At 51.6% G+C, this 12,834-nt stretch overlaps 1 pseudogene; it reads right to left on the bottom strand.

The window, feature by feature from the left end:
• Positions 1 to 1,166: 1,166 nt before the first annotated feature.
• LOC143388990 (phosphatidylinositol 4,5-bisphosphate 3-kinase catalytic subunit delta isoform-like) lies at positions 1,167 to 12,076 on the bottom strand (annotated as a pseudogene).
• Positions 12,077 to 12,834: the final 758 nt, after the last annotated feature.

Below are 12,834 nucleotides of genomic sequence, written 5' to 3'. Positions count from 1 at the left end.
CAGGCAGCCTATTCACACATCACCACACAGACCCTCTCTGACCTTTCACTCTGACCAGGAGGAGCTCTGCCAAGCACATTTTTATACTATACATAGGGGAGGCAGGCTCCTCTCTAGCTGTAGAGGTTCAGTAAATAGAGTGGTATTATTTTCTTACCTGAAGGTGAAAGTGGTGAGGGCATCCTCTACCTGAGAGTCACGTTAGCAGTGAAGAGTAAGCATCCCTATGTCTAGAGGGAACCCTGGCTTCTTTGGGATCTGCCTAGGACTTGGTCAATGGAGAACACACAGGGTGGGCCACACAGGTGGCAGAAGGTGATCTGGGGGTTGAGGTGTCCTAAGTGGACAGGAGGCCAAGTAACTGCTAGGTGGGGAGCCTGGGAACAAGGCTTCCCCAAGAGAAGGTCAGTCTTTGCTGGGCAAGATCCACCAGCTGGAAGACCTGGAATGCCTATCCTAAGACAAGAGCAAGGTACAACCTCAAGGTGCAAAACTCACAGTACTTGGACACAGTGCAGCACACCTTCTCTGCATGAGGATGCATTTGCATTTATGGTGTTTCATTCTTTTTGTTATTTTTTACTTGTAGATGGAAAAATACCTTTATTTTTAATTTATTTTTATATGGTGCTGAAGATTAAAACCAGCACCTCACACATGCGAGGCAAGCACTCTACTACTCTACTACTGAGCTTACAACCCCAGCCCTGGCCGTTTGGTTCTTTATTTTATACACACACACACACACACACACACACACACACACACACTTATATATATATATATATATGTGTGTGTGTATATATATATATATATATATATATATATATATATATATAGAGAGAGAGAGAGAGAGAGAGAGAGAGTGTAATATATTACAATTCTTATTACACAAATAGAGCACAATTTTTCATATCTCTTTTTGTATACAAAGTATATTTACACCAATTTGTGTCTTTGTACATCTACTTTGGATAATAATGTCCATCACATTCCCCCATCATCTTGAAACATTTCCTGTCTGTCTAAATAACTAGTGTAAACAAAAGGCAATTGTGTTGTTCTTTCTCATGAGGTGCAGTTCAGGTGTAGGCCCCATCTAGGACAACCAAGGGTAGCTGTCCTCAGAACAGGTTTGCCAGCCTGTGGCGACTCAGAGGTGGCCACTATTGTTGGTTGTCTTTGGTCAGGTTGTGTGCCAGCCAGTTCACTTTGGTCTTCCAGCTCTCCCTCAGGGCTTCATTGAACTTCACCTGGAAGTGCTTCAGCCCCTCCTCCTCCGTCTTCCCCAGCGCCAGAGTGTCCTGGGACAGAATCATCACAACTGCATCAACATTCAGGGGGCCTGACCCTGCTGCATCTGCAATCCCTTCTGCCTCCCTGTACTCCTGCCCCCTCAGGTTGTTGAAATTCCTTCCTAAAAGAACTGCAAGCAGATGATCAGGCGGCCTCATCTTAACTGCGAGAAGGGCAGAAGAAGTTTTAGGGAATACACCCCCTCCTACTCTCACCAACTGAAAAGACAGGAATGGAAAGTGTCTTGCAAACCTACAAGAGACTTTATCTCATTCATGAAAGACACAGAGGACACATGGGATGACCAAACAAGATCACAGTTCACCTTCAACTGGGCGGGACTAGGCCCAGGGAATCCAACATTCTGGCCATTTCCCACGATACTGCACTGCTGGGCCTGGGACGGCATGAGGGCCCCCATCTGTGAGGTAAATCTCCTAGGTCCCTGAGCTGTTCGGGCAAGATGTACTCTGACCAGGATGAGCTCTGCCAAGCTCATTTTTTTACACTATACATATGGCAGGCAGGCTCCTCCGCAGCTGTAGAGGTTCAGGCAGGCCTTGGGAAGTTTGTGGTGGACCCTGGCCTCTAGTCTGGTGTGGCTCTGTGCTGGCATACCTTCAGATACTGGATGTCTTTGGAGGAGCTGATCTCAAGCAGGCCTGCTGCCTGCCTCAGAGCAAAAGTTGGAGGAAGAGGAGCCCATGGTGCCGCAGAATGCTGTAGGCCTGTTCACAGTAGCCTCGAAACCTGCAGAGGTGGAGGAAATAGGTAAAGCCCTGGGTCCTCCCTGCCACCCCCAGCCCCAGACAAGCAGGGGTTCTGCATCCAGCCAGCACCTGCCCCTGAGTGTCTGCCCCTGGTCGTATTATGGGTGTACCCAGATCCTCTAACCAATGCCCCTGCCTGGGCCTGCCTCCCACACCTCTCATGGACCTCCTGTTTGCACTGCCCAACAGGGTACTCTGGGATTGGGGTGCATCTGCAGAGAAGGCAGCACCCCCAGGGTGGAGACAGGAGTTAGCCTGAGGGCTATGTCCCTATCCCTGCCCCTGGCTGGACACTGTCCCCTCACTGGGGCCCTGGGCACCCTCACCTTTCAAATTTCTCATTATTACTAGTATTGCCCTGCTGAATCACGTGGACAAAGTCATGGGTGAGGATGAATGGGACTCGCTCATGGTTGATTCCAAACTTGGTCTTGAAATTCCCCAGAAAGTGGCCAAAAACAATATGAAATAGCTGAGGGGAATTAAGGGCAGCTACTTAACAGGCTTCACAAAGAGAGGTTCTGTTTAGAGGAAGTCAGCAGGACTTGGGGCACTCTTCTGGGAGCTGTGGGCAGGGCAGAGAAGCCCCTGGGCCAGGCATGTAGGACAAGCTGACTGGGCAGCTGAACACAGTGCCCCTTACCTGCCCATTCTCATGGATCATGATGTTGTCACTGTGCCGGTCACCGATGCCCAACACATATGTGGTCACACAGTAGCCGACACAAGAGAGGGTGAACTCCTCAATGGCTCAATCCAGGGCTTCTCTGGGTGGGGAAGATTGAAAACCAGGGCTCCCTATATTTTCCCTCCTCTTGAATCTGGCCTTGTGTTAATCAACATGGAGGGCATTATTCTGGAGCATAGATGCTTGAAATTGCCCCCTTCTCCCACACGATACCATTCAGAGAAGACAAGGTCTATGTGTTAGATGAAGAGAGGCTGCATAAAGAGGCACAACTGACAGCCAAGTCCCTAGGAGTGTGACTGGGTCCTTGGTAGATGCTCTGGGCTCAGGCAATATCACAGATGCTAGTAATAGCACCAGCTATTTCAAACTACAGCAGAAACACTCAGAAGAACCCACTCAAGCTACATATCTGTGACTAAACACGGTGGTGGTTTTAACACCCAATGAATTGAGTAGCATAACACAGCCATGAAAAATGGACACCCAGGAACAGTGACCTTCTCTTTCCTGCCCCAAATCAGATGTGGGCCAGTGCTCAGCTGAGCCAAGCAGCCATGGAAACTGTCACAGGCCTTCCCTCACCTTTCACTCCATGGAGCCTCTCCCAGGAATAAGAAAGCCTACCCAGGGTTCTTGGACTTGAGCCAGTTGAGCAGGGCATCCTTGTTGAAGGCAGCCATGGCAGCCAGGTTGCTCTGGTTCAGCTGGATGTTGGCAATGGTGTCCAAGTGCTGCACTGCCTCAATGAGGGCCATGCAGTCACCAGTGGGAAGGCAGCCATAGGGGGTCATCCTAGCACATGAGAAGAGGCACAGGCAGACACTATGGTTAAGGACATTCTCTGGGGCTACTGGAACCCCCTGGAAATTGAGGCACCCAACAAAACCAGAGGGAACACTGCTCAAATTCCTGAGGATGCCAGACGGGGTGTGGGGCTCTGGGGAAGGTGCCTCAGAGACACAGAACTGGCACCCAAGTTGCAAAGCACACCTTGGCTGGGCTCATGTTTTCTCTGAAGAGAATGAGTCAGCGGGCTTGGAAGAAGGTGGCCCTGCTCCCCAAGGGGTAGGAAGCCAGGAAATAGGAGCTGAGCACCAGGAATGGCCTTACCCAAACCCCTCCAGCTGCCCTATACCTCTTGTAAGAACAGACGCTCTCACAGCCAACAGGGAGGTGTCAGTTTAGACCAGGAACTTCTCCAGGCGCAGGCTCTGAAGCCTGTTACAGACCCAAACAAACAGGTGATGGATAGAGGCCCCACCTTAGGTCCAGGCCCTCCTGCTTGCACAGGGCATCCATGAGCTGGATCATCTGCAGAGTCAGCATGTCCTGGCGGAGTTCTGGAAGGGCAGGAGTTTCTAGTGGGTTATACACCCATGCAAGGCTCAGAGTATCTGAGCTCTGTCTTCTCAGGGAACCCCCTGGGGCCCTACCACAGAGCAGTATGGGCCTAGGTGAGAAGGCCAAGGCCTCAGCATGTCCCCTGCCCAGCCTGGCTCACCATCCCCATTCTTAAAGGTGATGCCAACGCTGTCACCACTGCCTGCCTCCTCACTGCTGTACATGATCCACAGGGGTTTCATCTTGGAGTCCATGAAGGTGCACCTTTACACACTGCAGGCAGAGGGCAGTGTTGGCCTGGGCGATTGGAGGCTTAGGGTGGGGGAGGGGGCTTAGGGCCTGGTTCCAGATGGGGCTAGGCCTAGGGCTCACCAGACTTCTTCCAGCATTGTGCTGGGGTTCAATGGGGACTGCAAGTGTGAAAGGGCTTCTAGGTAAGTATCCTGGCGCATGTACAAGTGCATCAGCTACTTAGTTTGGGGCTTGGTGGTCTTCTGGGAGCTCACATTCACAAAGTCGCTCAGGGTCTTCAGCTTGCTCAGTGCTTCTGCCTGGTGGCAGAATGGAGTAGCAGCAGTGCACATGAGCCTGAGCCAGAACCAGGAGTATGACTGTGAAGGGGCCTGGAAGGGGAGCCCGCCTCAGGCACAGGCACTCTGTGCCTCACCTGCTTCATCAGCACCTTCATGTTGTGGGTGCTTCCCCTGAAGTAGGCCTCCATGATGAGGCCAAAACGCAAGGCCACGGACGGCACATGCATCTCAGAGCTGGAGGGAGAAGATGGGGCTGAGAATGGCCAGGAGTGGCACATAGCCCCTCCCCAGCCCAGTAAACATGAGGTCAGCAGGCCAGGAGACCCTCATCCCCCATAGCCTTTCTAGGTTCCCAAGGAATCAGCAGGGGTGCATCCAGCTACCGAAGATGCCAGAATAGGAAGTGGTCAATCTTTCGGTTGGCCAGAGCCTGGTCCAACAAGAATTGGGTCAATTCGCAGTCCAGGTAGGACTTGTACTTGAGGACCTGCACCAGCTGCAGCAAGCACTGGAAAAGCTCATCGTCCCTGTGGGGGAGGAAGGCTGGCTGAGTCTGGGGTTCTGAAACTCAGGACAGAAGTCTCCAGCTGGCAGGTGACTGGAAAGAGGGTAAGGCCAGCCTAGGCTCATCTCCACACAGCACCCAGTTCCAGGTTGCCAGGGCAAGCTGTCTTACTGAGGAGCTGGCAGCCTGTGGGCCTCAGTGCCAAGCTGGGACTCACATCAGTTTCTGCAGCAACCTGATGGCAAAGGAGCCCACGTGGCAGTCGGGGAAGCTGAAGTCCAGCAGCTCCAGGGCATTCAGGACAGGAAGCTCAGGCCAGGAGCACAGCAGGTAGAGCATCTGGAGGACGCTTTGCAGTCAGGTGGTGGGCGGCCCACTGCTGTCTCTCTACTCCAGCTGTGCCCCTGGTGCCCCTCTCCACCCACCTGGGCCACATCCTCATGCTTGTTCCACTTGGTCACGAGCAGCAGGTGGGCCAGAGCCTCTGGGAAGTGCTCCTGCACTTCATGCCGCATCTTCCACACCAGGTCCTTCTCATGCTCATACAGCTCTCCTGACCCCCACTGCTCCAGGATTCTCTGCAGCTTCAGCTTCTAAGGGGCACAGGGAGTGAGGCCTCCAGCCCAGCACCTGGCTCCATGCCCAACCAGCACCCCAGCTCACCTCCTCCTTGGTGGTAGGCCCACGCTCCCTGTGATGTCCCAGCTCTAGAATCTGCAACAAGTGTACCTGCTGTGAGCTCCCCAGCACTGGCAGGGCTTTAGGCAGGACATGTGCACCTCAGCACTACTGCCAACCACTCTTGCTGGTGGGAGCCCTCCTGCACACTGCAGGGCATTCAGTAGCATCTCCAGGCTCAGCCTGCCACAGGCCAGTAGCTCCCCTCCCATTGGCTGTGACAGCAAAATGTCATCAGACATCACCAACATCCCCTGGTGGGCCACATAGCTACTGGAAGGCCTCAAATCAGTATGATGACCCAGCCCCCAGCAATGGGCAAAGCCTGGGGTGGCCAGGGGCCCCCTCTAAAGACCTCCAGGAGAGCTCCTGGTTAGCGCTCAGCTTCCAAGAAGGACCTCACTGACCTTCTCCAGGGCAGGGTAGTACACAGGGCGAGGGGCCAACTTGGGCAGGTAGATGACCAGGGTGACAGCACTCTCTGTGTTGGGATTGCTATGCACAGTACCCATGGGGATCAGCAGGTCTCCTTTCTCATCTGAAGGCAGGGAGAGATGTAGTTGTAGGGGAACCAGTTCTGGATGCCTTACCCTCCAAGAGCCTCTCCCTGCTGGGCTGGGTCCACCTGGAACAGAGGGCCACATGTAGAGGCAGAGCCCCACACTCTTGAGCTGGTCCTTATAGTCATACAGCATGAGGTTGGCCCAGGCGATTGGGCAGTCCTGGAGAAGGATACTACAGATCAGAGTGAGCCTCTTCTTGTTCATATGCAGAATGGAACCAGTCTCCAGGCCAACCAGGAGAGAAGATCCAGACTGCATGGAAGGTCTCCAAGTTAGACCCAGGAGGAGGGGAAGGACCCGCTACCTCTTTCCTGTAAGAGTTTCAGTAATTAAGCCAGCAAGATCCCTTCCTGGCTTCCTGCATCTTCACACCCAGCATCCAGAGACACTTGAGTAAGCTCACTAGTCCCATAGCTGACCCAAGACAAGGGGCAAGTCACATCTTGGGTCTAGTGACTTGGGGCCCAGCCATACTCTCCCCAGGCATCCACTAACTCATCATTTCTGTCCCCCTGAGAACACTGTCCTTCCACCAAGGGCGCTTCCTCCAGGACCCCTAAGGACTCGAGGCCTGGGCTAGATATTTCAAGTCAGGCAAATCATGAGCTATCACTCAGGCAGCACAGGAAGTCAGACTAAGGAGCCAGACTAGGGTGGGCAGGGAGACTGGGGTCCCCAGGCTCTCCCAGGACCCTTGTCCTCAGGGTATCTGCCTGTGGAAGCAGGATGGCAAGAGGCCCCAGCAAGGGGTTTCACTGGGTGTCTGAGGCCTGGGCCTCTCCCAGTCAGTCCAACCCACCACCTTCTTGGACTTTTTCTTGCTGGAGTGCGCCTTCTTGGCCTTCTCCATCACCGCAAAAAGTGCAAAGCAGAGCCGGGCCATGCGCGGCAGGTCACAGATGTTGATGTCAAACTCCAGATGCTGCTTCCACATGGGCTCTGAGCACACACTCACCTCCAAGCTGGACATCGTCTTGCACAGCATCTCATTGCCATGGAAGAGCCCGGCCTGCACCACCAGCTGGGGAAGGGGTACAGGGCATGGGTGAGGGAGTGAAGGCCCCACCCCATCTAAAGTTCCAATCCTCTCCTTGAAGGTCCCCATTTACACAGGGGTCCAAATCTACTTCTTGCATTGAGATTGGTCCAGCAGAGTGTAGGCTGGCAGCTCAGTGGTACAGGTGTCTTGGAGCATTGGTACCCCAGGCTGTGCTGGGGCAAGCCAGTCTCAGTACACTTGACTCTGTGGGTCAACTCAGAACCTCAGTTTCCTCATCAGGGTTCAGAAGTTCCAGGGTCCCTTCTGCTTCTAACAGCTCTGGCTACCTTCATGCCTAGCATCTTCTGAGCCCCATGTGGCTCCAGTCTCCAGTGCACCTGTTCCAGTTCCAACCTGCCAGCCCATCCCCAGAGCTGCTCCCACCCAATCCTCCGTGACTCCTGCAGACACACCCCACTTCCCAGATTGTAAAGTAATGCCAGAAAAAGAGACCCAGACAAGACATGGTATGCTCTGTAGACCCAGACAGGCATCACCTCCAGAAGTGGGACAATAAATCCACTCTGCAGGTGGTTCTGAGTGCAGAGGAGCCATGAAAGTGCTTTTTGAAGAGACAACAGGGCACTGTTCCCCTAGCCCATGGGGGCTCAGCTTCCAGGGAGAACCATGTGCAGTGTCCCCCAGACTCTGGGCACCCCTGGGTGGGTAACCCCTGAAAGCACCTCAGCCCAGCTGCAGCCAGCTTCTGTGGTGACTTACACATCTCTTACTGGGCCTCCTACTTCATTGGGCTGTGCCTGATTCCACAAGCTCCACCAAAGTCAAATACCCACAAGTTGCTTGGCCAGGTTTCCATTAATCAGCCTCCCTGACATGCTGGCCGGCTCCCTTCCCCTCTTATTGTTTGGATGTGGTTCACAGCCAATCCAGGCAGAGATAATGAGTAATTGTCCAGGTGACTTTTGTGTGACACACTCCCACTCTTCTTTCTCTGCTGCCCCTCCAGGCTACAGCACACCCTGTTTGTGAAAAAAAAAAAAACAAACATAAAAAACCACCTGTCCACTCACCTGGTACCCAAGCCCCTACCTTCATCTGCTCATCAGCATTGATTTTGCTGCCCTGGATCAGCCCAATGCAGAAAGGCTGCCCCAGTGACTACAGGGACACAGAGGAGGGCTGGAGAGGAGAGGAGAGGGGCTTAAATCCCAGCTCATTCCCCTGACTGCTGAAAGGCTGGGGAGAGGGGGAGAGGGTCCCAAATTTGTGGCAAGGTTCAGAAACCTGTCACCAACACCATCCTTTACCAGTCTGCCACACAGAGGCCCAGAGGCCCCAGCCCCCCTGAGATCTGCAGAGAAGTAGGCAATCTGGGAATGCAGTAGCTCAGACAGGACCCCACCCTGGGTGTCAGTTCAAGGCCCTGACTCTCCAAAAGGACTGCACCATCCAAAGTCCCTGGATCAATGCCTAGCCCTGGTGCTGCCCAAGAGGCTCTAGGATCGGCCAAAAGGAGGTAGGGAGAGAAAGAGGGTAAGAAAGGGGAGAACACCATCTCACGTTCTTCATGGGAATGGGGGGCAGTTTGGTGTTTGGTTTCGGGACCTGAGAGGCCGGTTTGCTCTGCTCATCCTGCATGGCAAAGATGGAAGAGGAGTGCACCATGGTCAGGTGGGGGGTCAGTCCACTGTGCAGGCAGCTGCATATGTACTGAGATGAGAGTGTAAGATTGAACTGTCAATGGGTGGTATATCCATTCCCTGGAACCAAGAGAGACCCACAGTCTGGCTCTCTCACTCCTATGCTGGCCCCTTCTAGAGTGGTAGGGATCCCAGAGTGCAGAGGGCTCCTTGCAGGCCTGACCTTGAACTGACAGAGCAGGTAGTTGCCATATAGGTACTCATGCTGCCCATTCACCTGCAGCACATAGTCCTCAGGCTGCTCCATTGTGAGGTGCTGGTACACCTTGGCCTTCTTCTGGAGGGCACAGGCCATCAGTGCTAAGGGCACATCCTTGGTAGACACCTGGATGGTGAAGCTCTCCTGTGGGGAGGAGGGAGTGTTGGCATGCTGCTCTCAGGCCCATGGGCTTCTGGGGAAAAGGGGCAAGGCCACGTGCCTGCCTTTATTTGGTATCCCCAAGTGTGAGCCCCACAAGGACAGGACCTGGGTCATTCACTGGTGAAAGTAACAGCAGACACCCAGGAAATACTTGTCCAGTGAATTAAGTGACCAATTCAGCCTTGGAGAGCTTACCTGGTGGGATGCTTGACTACACCCCTTGCATGCCTGCACACCTGGCAAATGCCATGTGATGCCAGTGAGAGAAGAGAAATTTGGGGGCCTGGGACACTGGAGTGTTTTATCAGTGGAAGGTTGCCATGGGCACAGCAGCCCATGTGCCACAGCTGGGGGAGCCTCCCTAGGACATGGGCTATGGGCTCACCCTGCTGCCCTCAAATTTGACATTGACCAGCAGGTCTGGGTTGGAGATTTGAGAGGTGTTGCTGTCCCCCCAGCTCCTGGTGGAGGGCTCCAGCTGAAGGGGAAAACTGTATTGCAGCCAGGCCTTCCAGCCCAGCTGCTGAGGCGGGCAGCCGCCTCCTCACTGAACTGGCGCATCTTAGTGCAGAAGTCATTCACTTCTGGGTCTTGGAGGGAGTTGAACTCATGGAGGCCTGTAGGGCAGGAGCAGGCTCAGTGCAGGTGCATGTGGCACCAGCCACCCAGGTGTGCCCTACCTTGCCGAGGTGTGGGCTGATCTATGAGCCCTACCTTTGCCGATGAGGAGGCTCATCTGTGAGTTGATGAGCTTCTCCATGCGGTCACCCTCGCGGGTCACCAGGCGCAGCATGGGCAGGAAGGGCCGGACATCACACAGCCGCTGCTGCTCATCCTCTAGCTCCTGCTGCTCTGCGGTCTGGTTGACACAGGTGAACACATAGGCCTCGGGGTCACTGAGCATGTGGAAGAGGGGCTCATTCTGGGCTTCGTGCCACAGCATCTGAGAGGAATCATTATGGTCAGCCTTGCTGGCCATGACAGCTGCTGGGAGGCAGGTAGAGACCTCTAGTCTGGGCATCCCATTCTGCATGAGCCACATAGAGGGCAAAGGGAGACCCCAAGCATCGCTTCCTAGGAACCCTTTGGCCCTTGTGACCAACCACCTAGTCAGCAAGCTTCCAGTCCCTGTGCTCTGTGAAGGACTTAATGTGTGGAGATTGGGGACTGAGCATCCAGGCCCTCCTTAGACACATTATCTAGCGCTGCTTTCACCCCACCAAGGCGATGGTGGCCTTGAGCCATGGCAGAGCTGAACCACTGTGACACGTAACACGTAGCCCACAAAGCTTCATATCAATAAAAATATGAAGAAATCAAAACCACAATTAAGTGAGAGATGGGACCCCAGGGACAAGTCTGCTACTGTAGTGTTTCAACTTTAGGCACATTGTTTGAAGTTCTATAAGCACATCAAGTGAACCATATAATGATGTTTACAGGAACTAGAATATGAACAAGATGTTACTGTGGTCACTCAGAAAAACAAGTCATGAAAGTTCATAATCAGAATTTAGTTAGAATGTGGTTAGAAAACAGGAAATGAGTAAGGTAGTGTCTGTGGCTGTCTTCTATGGCAGGATCACAGGCAGGTCTCTTCCTTCTCATTCTTATTTTCCAAAATTTTATGGGCCATTATTATTATTGAACTCAGGGACACTCAACTACAGAGCCATACCCTCAGCCCTTTTGTGTATTTTATTTAGTGACAGGATTTCACTTAATTGCTTCAAATCTCACTGTGTTGTTGAGGCTGGCTTTGAACTTGCAATCCTACTGACTCAGCCACCAGAACATTTGGGGACACACCCAGCTACTTTTGAAGTAGAAAAAATTAAGGAAGGATGGAAGAAAGGCAGAGAGAAATCTTCAAGGACATTTAAAAAATCCCTCAAGTGTGGTCCATTGATTCTATCATTTTTTTCCTGTTCTCAATAATAGCTTTTAAAATTGCAAAATAAATTCTTGCCCTCGGGCAGTCCAAGGCATGACCCATTAAACCCTAGTTTGTAAGCGGCACAACCCCATTGAAAGCCAGAGGACAGCATCTACCAAAGCAGATGTTCATTGCTTTGACTCAGTAATTCATCCTGAAATTCATCCAATGAACCTGAGGACCCTTTCCAAGGATGATGGGCACTATGTTGGCAACAGTTTCAAAGACAAATTCCTGCAAGGCTCTTATGTGGCTGGGAGCAGACTGTGGTCACTAAAGTGACAGACAGCATAATGTGAGTCAAACTTTCAAATTCCATTCCAGCACTGGAGGCTTAAGGGCAACTGAGGCTAGTAGCTGGCCCTCTGGTAACTAGGGAGGGGAACACATTGCCATGGGGTGAGCTGAATTCAGATAGTAAGTGGAGTTTAACCATCCATTTTATACAAGTTATTGATATTGTATATTTTTCAAAATTTATATCTGAGGTTCTCAAGTGTGAGGAACAATGCCTTTCTCTTTCTGAGCTCCCAGGGATGACAGGAGACCAGGAAGTACCTGCTTGATGGTGCTGAGGTTGGCATTGCGGGACACAGGGAAGTTCAGGTAGATCCCTGTGGGCAGAAGGAAGTCAACCACCACACTCTGATTCTTCTCCTCCTCGTTCCAGAATTCCATGGGACAGTCAATCCCCAGGGGCATTCTGTGTGTGTGTGTGTGTGTGTGTGTATTTAGATATATTTTACTTTGTGAGTCTTGAAATTCAGGTTTACAGCACAGTATTTTTTTTCAAATCTGAAAGCACACCCTCAGTTTATTTGAAGAGCAGTTATTAGTTGATGGCTAAATTTTACAAGAAAAATAAAAGTATCACTTTTCCATGATTCTCCTGAGAATTGAATATCATAAAATGCAATCCCTTAGTGAATATTCAACCAGGGGCTGTATGTGTAACTCATTGGTAGAGTACTAGTGTAACATGCATGAGGCCCTAGTTTCAATTTTTGGAACCATAAAAAATATCATAAGAAAACGTACAGAAAAAAGCTCAGATTTCTCACAGTGGCCACCATCACAGTCTCAAACCCTCTTTTGACTTTCAGTTCTTTCCTTTCTTTTTATTCAGTTTCTCACATTTGCATTCATGTTTACTTTACAAATATCCTCATGAAACAAATTTTTACCTCATGGAAAGTATGATGATGACAAAACAAAACTAAGAAATAAAAAAAAGATATTCTCAGTGCCCCTTATTTTATGAAACTACAAGTCAAAGACTTCTGTAATTCCAGTGGCTAAGAAGAATGAGGCAGAAGTTTTTCAAGTTCAAAACCAGCCTCAGCAATGAGCAGAGTGCTAAGCAACTTAGTGAGACCCTGTCCCTAAATAAATTACAAGATTGAGCTGAAGTTAAATATTAAGTGCTCCTGAGTTTAATCCCCAGTACCCCCTGCAATAAG

The sequence above is a fragment of the Callospermophilus lateralis genome, unplaced genomic scaffold (assembly GCF_048772815.1).
Source record: "Callospermophilus lateralis isolate mCalLat2 unplaced genomic scaffold, mCalLat2.hap1 Scaffold_43, whole genome shotgun sequence".
In the NCBI taxonomy this organism is placed as follows: Eukaryota; Metazoa; Chordata; class Mammalia; order Rodentia; family Sciuridae; genus Callospermophilus; species Callospermophilus lateralis.
Note: the sequence above shows the minus strand (reverse complement) of the source record. Positions and strands in the feature narration are given on the sequence as shown.